We start from the raw sequence: 8,063 nt of genomic DNA, 5'->3' as shown, positions 1-8,063 counted from the left end.
TGTGCATGCGTGCGTGCTCTTGTCTCTGTTGGTCTGTGCCCTTACTCAGCAACTTGCAGCTATAGCAAGACACACTGGTGTAGGCATACAAAAGCACACACACATTAAGGTAAGCGGACACTGGTCCCTAATGGGGGTAGAGGGAGGTGGAGGGGGTGGAGGGGGATCTGTTTCCTGTTGAGGAAAATATCTGAGATGAAACAAACTGCTGATAGAGAGACACTGAGGGGGAGTGAAGACAAAGAAAATGTGATTATCAGAAAGATGGTAATTTAGAAATTGGATACATATAGGCTAATAGGATACAAATACCACCATTGGTCTTCCTTGAGGAGGAAACACAGATGGACTGAGGTCAAGATGTCATGAGATCATATTAATGACAAAAGAGCAAACTGGCATGACGTGAACATGACCAAAAAAAGTGCAAAGATTCTCACTGTTTTAGCAGCCTGGATCTGTGGTTTATTTAAAGTGTTAACAGATAAATGGAAGTTGTTACCCAGAATCAGGTCCATATTCACTGTTTGCAAGCTCTCCATCCATGTTGCATTTGCTACAGTTTCGTACTTATTCACACTTGTAGAATACATCTTTTGGTTAAAAGTGTCATCTTGAAACATTACCTAATGATGCCCTAGCAACCAAACAAAACAACCTTGGAAATATTTCCTTGTCACATATTTAATTTGATGGCAATGTTGGTAAGTCTGTCAGTCTGTTGGTCCACTGCTAAGATGTATTGGCATTAAATTTTGCACAGATATTAATGAGGATGTATCTAACTGACTTTGATCCTATGACCTCTCCTTTTAGCACCATCAGCAGAAGCCAAAACTTTCACTTATTCCAGGCAGTATTTTAATCTCTAATAGGCGGAGTGGTACAGAATTTTCCTGCACAGCCATTACTTCATCTGACTGATTCATGACTAAATACCTGTAAAACGAATCAACTGTAATTTGTGTTCAGTGCTAATTAAAAAATGTTAGCATGCCAGTAATGCTTAACATCAGCATATTGACGTTAGCATTTAGCTCAAGTACAGCCACACAGAGCCCCTAGCAACCACCTAATGATACACCGTGAAATTTACTTATCTTTAAAACATTTCAAACCATATATATGTTTTATGTTGAGTTTATACATATGTGTGTGTGTGTGTGTGTGTGTGTGTGTGTGTGTGTGTGATAGAGAGAGAGAGAGAGGGAGATATGGAGAGATGTTCTGGGTCAGGCAGGGATCAATGTCAAATGGCCTGGTTAACAGCATACAGCTGACAAAGTCATTCATTTCTGCCGGCGCTCCACTCTGAACACACTCTTCCTCTGTGTGTGTGTGTGTGTGTGTGTGTGTGTGTGTGTGTGTGTGTGTGTGTGTGTGCCACTGTGATTTGGTGGTGTGTCATTGTGCTGCAGTAACAACGCCTCCTGGATGGGGAGGAGGCGTCCCACCCATGGAGCACATGGGTGTCAACTTACACAACACATTACAGTATTCCTCTCACATGAGCAACACTGCACACACACATTTCCTCTCTCACACACACACACTTGCTTTTGACTGGATGCTTTTATCTGAAGTGCTTGGCTGAACAGTCAGACAGGAAGTGAGGGGAAATTTCTCCTCACTTTATTTGCCCTGAGGTTAGTCTCAAAACTGCGCTGATGACAGGTTTGATGAAGCGATATGACACAACTGACAACTGCAGAGGAGTTTTGGTGGTTTTGGTTGACGTCTTTTTGGGTTAGAGTTGCGAAACGATAAAAGTCTGTGTTGCTGCCATGCTGTTGTCGGTATGGTTTCTTGGTGGAGGGCGGGTGTTTCTGAAGCCTGAAGTTTGGGTTTACCACCAGCTGCCTTTGCGTCAGTTCTTAAAGCCAGAAAATCCAAATTTGGGCTAAAAGAAGGGAACTTGGGTGGAGCTAAAATGGGATTAGCCAGTAATACCACCAAGTGTGATAGAAGAAGATAATGGGCAGAAACAACAAGATGCAGCATCATTTCTTATTATTATTATTTTATGTTCCTTCACAAGGCCATAAAATATGGCTATTGGCTCATGGTGGCTCATTGGCTCATGGCTATTGGAGCCGTGTAGCTTGACAGATATAGCCTTTTCCACCATCAAAAATTTTGATTTGTCCAGTACCTTGGTTTATGAGCAACCCTCAAATCTAACGACTTTCCCATCAGCCTCAGCTGTACTTTGTGTTTAGTGCTAATAATCAAGTGTTAGCATGCTAACACACTAAACTGTTAGCATGCTAACACACTAAACTATGATGGAAAACATTATGCTTGTGTAGTATCAGCATGTTAGCATTGCCACTGTGGCCATACTAGCATGGTGACATTAGCGTTTAGCCAAGTAGTACAGTCTCAGAGCTGCTAGCATAGTTAACTCTTTGTCTTGTTATGTGACTGTAGGAACTTTAAAATTATTCTGATTCCAGTAAAACTTAATGTATTAGTCGCCGTGTTTTGCCAGTCACAGACAAAGTAGTTTCTTTGTAGGCAGCTGCTCACTTAATAATTTTTTTCATTTAGAATGAAACTCGTGATGTTGCAGCAAAGATTAGCATCATATTACAGAATGTGGACGACTCATGTTGTTCTACAAAAGCACCAGGAACTCTTTGTGTCGCTCTCTGTCTTTTCTCATCGCACGCAACAGGACGAATTGTTATCATGAGGCAGATTTTTAGACTTATTTGAACATTTCACGACTTTTTAGGTCGTGATCACTTGCAGCTCCCACCCTGGTCACACCCCCACACTGTCTAATTGTTGCTGATATTTGGGTGTAGAGAGGAGTAGAGCCACTGATCCATTAACTGACCAGGCCCAGCTTGATTGGCTCCGGACGAACCCCTGAAATAGCAGGATTGGCTGTCAGCCAAGCACCCATTTCCTGTGTGTCTGAGAGGAGCTCCAGCCACCGGGGCTCAAATGCATTTCCTGACTGTGTATAAAACTTTTATTAATGACCAGGAGTGCATCAGCGGCTATGCCCGCTCGCCCACACTCACTCACTCACCCTCTCGTTCACTCACTCATCGGGGGAGAGAAAGAAAGGAAAAGGATGATGGAAGTAAAAATGAGTTGCAAAGAGACAAGCTGAGGAGGAGAGAGGAAGAGTGTGTGTTGGTGGGGGTGTGTGAGACGGAGAGAGACACTGATGGATGGATCAGGAGATGGGGAGATAGAATTAAGTGAGACAAACCAGAGCCGAGACATTAAAAGAGAAAGAGCGATAGGGAAAAGGTTGTCTATAAGCTCACAACCTACAGTATCTCTTACAGTGTAACTCCATTACGGACCAATACAATACAGGTCACTCAGTTCACCAGTACTTCGTCTTGATACAAGATTAACACAAAATGACCATACTGTTGATTTTAAGAAAATTAAAAAGACTGATTATGACTCAAGACCCACTCCACTGGACATTAGAGGCTGCAGAGTGGAGCAAAATGTGAAAATTACTGATCATTTTGCTTTTTTAGAGGCTTACCAGGGTGCCCTGAGGGTGGAACTAAACAAAATGCTCTGTTTTAATTCAGATTAAAAAGGTGTATCATCTTGGGAACATGGCTGCGGTTAGCGAATTTCATGTTTTTAGGCAGGCTAGCAGCATGGCTCTGTGTCGGTCATCGATTGAAATATCTCAACAAGTGTTTGATGGACTGACATGAAGTTTTGTAAGGACATTCATGATGCCCAGAGGAAAATTCTTGATGACGTTGGTGGGCTTTTGACTTTGGTTCTTGTGCTACCAGCAGGTTGAAAGTTTAGTTTTAGTGAAGAGTTTTAACTGTCAGATGGTTTACCATGAAATTTGGTACAGTTAATCCTGATCCCCAGACCTTTCCTCCAGTGACACCGATAATTTGATGGTTTTTGGTGAAACGTTTTAAATACTGTTGGATGGATTGCTGTGAAACTTTGCACACATATTCTTATCCCTGTTAAGATGAAATGCAATCAATATGGTGATCATTGACCAAGGGGAGAAAAAATATTCACAATGAAAGGTATTTTCCAGGTGGTAACTAAGAATCATAACTGTACCTGAGGTTTGAGCAGGAGAACCTGAGAGCTAACACTAAAGTATGTGGCCTTTCATCACACCATAAAATGTGAATGGAGAGTTTCAAATGTGTATAGAGGAGCATAATTACATCAAATGGATGAAAGATGAGAGCTGTCAACACTTTCCTGGCAGGATGGAGAAACAGAGGAAGAAAGATGGGGGAAGAGAGAGAGGGGGGCAGAGAGCGTGAGGCAGAGAGAAAGAGATGACTGCCATGACTGGCGGAAAACTGAAAATATCCAGACTGATTAGATGCAACCTGAACAGTCATCCAGACCTGACAACCCACGCGGGTCAAGCTGTGTTTGGTTTGCAGCGAAAGAAATAATGCTGTTATTGTAGTGGTGGAAAAACATAATAGCTATCACATACTATGAACATATGTATTTGTACTTTTCCTTTTGAAATACTGAGTGAAGTGCAAGTTTACAAATTTTAGACAAAGTGCAACTTAAGACAACGACAACTTTGACCTCCTGTAAATGCTGTGAGCACACTCCTGTGTAATGAGGAAAAAAATATAATATCCAAGTGTTTTATATCAAAATATTCAGAACACTTTCAGCTCTAACTATACTGAGGCCCCCCTTTGTCCTAGAGCGCTGTGGAATGAGATGATAAGAATGAGGCCCAAATTCATAAATAGCTTTTTAATTTTTAATTTGTAAAAAAAAATATTTTGTAAAAATACACTTTTACTCATGTCCTGGGCTGTTTTTTTTTTCCTTGTTTTTTAAGTGTTGTACTTGTGTTTTCCAGGTTTACTGGTTCAGTTGCAGCAACCTGGACAGAAACACCAGCTCTCACCTTACAAACAAAATAAGTATGTGTCCTAAAGATTTACCCAGTCTGAAAAAAATGTATTGATAAGCCAAATTATTAATGTTAGTAACAGTGTTATTGTTTAAATCCTTGGTATTTAATGAGTGCTGAATGCAATAGTATCAATAGTGCAATAGTGTCTATAAATTGCTAGTTCTAATAATTTTTAAAAACTTAAAATAGTTAATAGTCAGTTAATTTTCTGCCTGTGGACTGAAGTATAATTAAAAATACCACAGTTTAGTGAAAGTGTTTATTATGCAGTTCACAGTAATATACATGATTCCCCCAGTGATTAGTTGACAGACAATTAATATTGAAATTCAAGATTTAAGATAATCATTCAAGTTCATTTTTCTCAAATATTTATGGTTATTGATTCTTGAAGATGTGATGTTTTTTCTTGTCACATGTGACAGTAAACAGCCCATTTTGTGAGACAGTGAAAATGTTCTGTCTCAGGTGTAATGTTGCATATTTATCAATGTTTTGGGTTAAACTGTTGATGAGGAATAGGTCATAGTGTATTGATCATTTTCCTTTGTATACTTCTCTTGTTATTTCTTCCAGGTGTCACCACTTTGTCCATGACCACAGAGTCTTTGTACAATGAAGAAGTTCTTTGAGACCAGGACAGAGGCCTCCAGGTAATTCACAAACAGCTTTACATCAGCTGTCCAACACAGAGCACTGGCATTAAATTATAAATTTTCAGTAATTGATCTGAAGTCTGAACAGTTTGATTTGTTACAAAAAGACTTCACTCATTATTAAAGTTTTTTTAAATAGTTCATGAATGTGCTGTTTAAAGAAAATGAAGAATTTAAACATCAGTTCCTTCCCCCCTCTCTCTCCCTCCATCTCTTACTCTTTCTAATTCTTATGCTCTCGCTCTCTCTCTCTCTCTCTCTCTCTCTTTCTCTCTTTCTTTCTCTCTTAAAAACATTTAAAACCTTAAATAAACAGGTATAAAAAGTCATTTAAAAATACATTTCAAGCCTTAAAGGAATAGGTCTAAAAAAATAAGGATAAAACATGAAAAAAAAATGCAACTCATAAGTTTAGGAAGACACTCTTAATGATTTTATTCCAGATAACATCTAACAAATCACAACAAAGATAATGACAGACGTCTGACCACAAGTTTCAAACTTGTTAGGCTGGTTAGGACACATTTTCAAAAGATGAACGTGTATAATAAGCATCTTTGTGATCATTTAACTACTTGTGATACAATTATTAATTGAATAGTTGTATCATATTCAGTTGAATGTTGTCACAAGTGTTTAATGAAAACATATTAGTCTTTTGAAAATGTGCCCATGACTACATTACAGATGGTAAAGTGAAACAAAGTGTTTTCACTTGAACAACAGGAAACCAACACCGTTTACAGCAGTTAGATTGTGGAGGTCTTTTATCTAGTGAACAGCTTTGTAACACTTTTGTTTTCTTTCTTCCACTTCAGGTCTTCACCTGCTGTCATCTTCTCCTGTAGGGACAAGAACATGTGTTAATAACATAAACTGATAAACTGATAAACCTATTTTTCCTTTCCTAAACTGTGCTTATTATTTTACTAAAATGTTGTTATTTAATAAGTTATTTAGCTAGTTATTTTACTAATAAACTATAACATTTTTGACGCCTTATTATGCTATGACATTTTTTGACCATTTTTGACACCTTCCTATGACTTTTTTTTTTTTTTTTTTACATATTTGATGTCTTACTGTACAATAACATTTTTTGATGCCTTGCTATATTATAACATTTTTGATGCCTTACTATACTATGAAATTTTGTGATTTTTAGACACCATACACATTTTTTGGTGGTTTTTGACACCTTACTAAAATATGACGTTTAAAAAAAAAAATTATTAATGCCTTATTATGCTATGACATTTTTTTGACCATTTTTGATGCCATACTATACCATGACATTTTTTGGTGATTTTTCACACCATACTATACTATGACATTTCTTGACCATTTTTGATGCCATACTATACTGTGACATTTAAAAAAAAAAAATTAATACCTTATTATGCTATGACATTTTTTGACCATTTTTGATGCTATACGATAATATGACATTTTTTGACCATATTTGATGCCATACTATACTGACATTTTTTGACATTTTTTTTTTTACCATTTTTGACACCATACTATACTATGACATTTTTTGACCATTTTTGACACCATACTATACTGACATTTTTTGACCATTTTTGACACCATACTATACTATGACATTTTTTGACCATTTTTGATGCCATACTATACTATGACATTTTTTGGTGATTTTTGACGCCATACTATACTATGACATTTGTTGACATTTGACATGTTGATATTTTTTGATGGTTTTTGACATCAGTACTCAAATCCAATCTGTTATTGCATATGTAGTCTTGTTTATACTGCTCATATTGTTTGTAATTTTTTTATATTGCTATATATTATTTTATTTTTTATCTTGTCTTCTTTATATCATGCCTTCCTCTGTTTTTGCTGCTGGAATTTAAAATTTCTCTGCTGTGTGACTAATAAAGGATTATCTTGCTATTACCCAAATAAATACTTCTGAACACTTTATATTTTGTCCGTCTGTTTAATATTGTATGAAAGTGAATAATTTCAGCCAGACGTCACTTGTACCCTTTAGCTGTAACCTGGGTTACAGGTTACAGTAACAAAAGTAATAACCCTAACCCTAATGCTGTAACCCTAACCCTAACACTAACCCTAACCCTAACCCTAACCCTATAACCCTAACCCTAACGCTGTAACCCTAACTCTAACCCTAACCCTAATGCTATAACACTGACCCTAACCGCTAACCCTATAACCCTAACCCTAACCCTAACACTAACCCTAACCCTATAACCCTAACCATAATGCTGTAACCCTAACCCTAACCCTAACCCTATAACCCTAACCCTAACCCTAATGCTGTAACCCTAACCCTAACCCTGTAACCCTAACCCTAACCCTAACCCTAACCTCCTAACCCTAACCCTAACCCTAATGCTGTAACCCTAACCCTAACCCTAACCCTAATGCTGTAACCCTAACCCTAACCGCTGTAACCCTAACCCTAACCCCTACCCTAACCCTAACCCTAACCCCCCTAACCC

The 8,063-nt window shown here is 37.9% G+C and overlaps 1 long non-coding RNA gene across 1 annotated transcript in view; it reads left to right on the top strand.

Annotated features, from left to right (window-relative positions):
- Positions 1-7,521, top strand: part of LOC127143689 (uncharacterized) — a 41,022-nt gene extending 33,501 nt beyond the window's left edge. Inside the window, exons 2-4 of the long non-coding RNA XR_007815269.1 lie at positions 4,856-4,919; positions 5,489-5,565; positions 6,387-7,521. This is a non-coding gene — a long non-coding RNA (uncharacterized LOC127143689). The remainder of the gene's footprint in view (positions 1-4,855; positions 4,920-5,488; positions 5,566-6,386) is intronic.
- Positions 7,522-8,063: the final 542 nt, after the last annotated feature.

The sequence above is a fragment of the Lates calcarifer genome, linkage group LG20 (assembly GCF_001640805.2).
Source record: "Lates calcarifer isolate ASB-BC8 linkage group LG20, TLL_Latcal_v3, whole genome shotgun sequence".
Lineage (NCBI taxonomy): Eukaryota > Metazoa > Chordata > Actinopteri > Centropomidae > Lates > Lates calcarifer.
The sequence above is the reverse complement of the archived record's forward strand: the minus strand, read 5'-3'. Positions and strand labels throughout refer to the sequence as shown.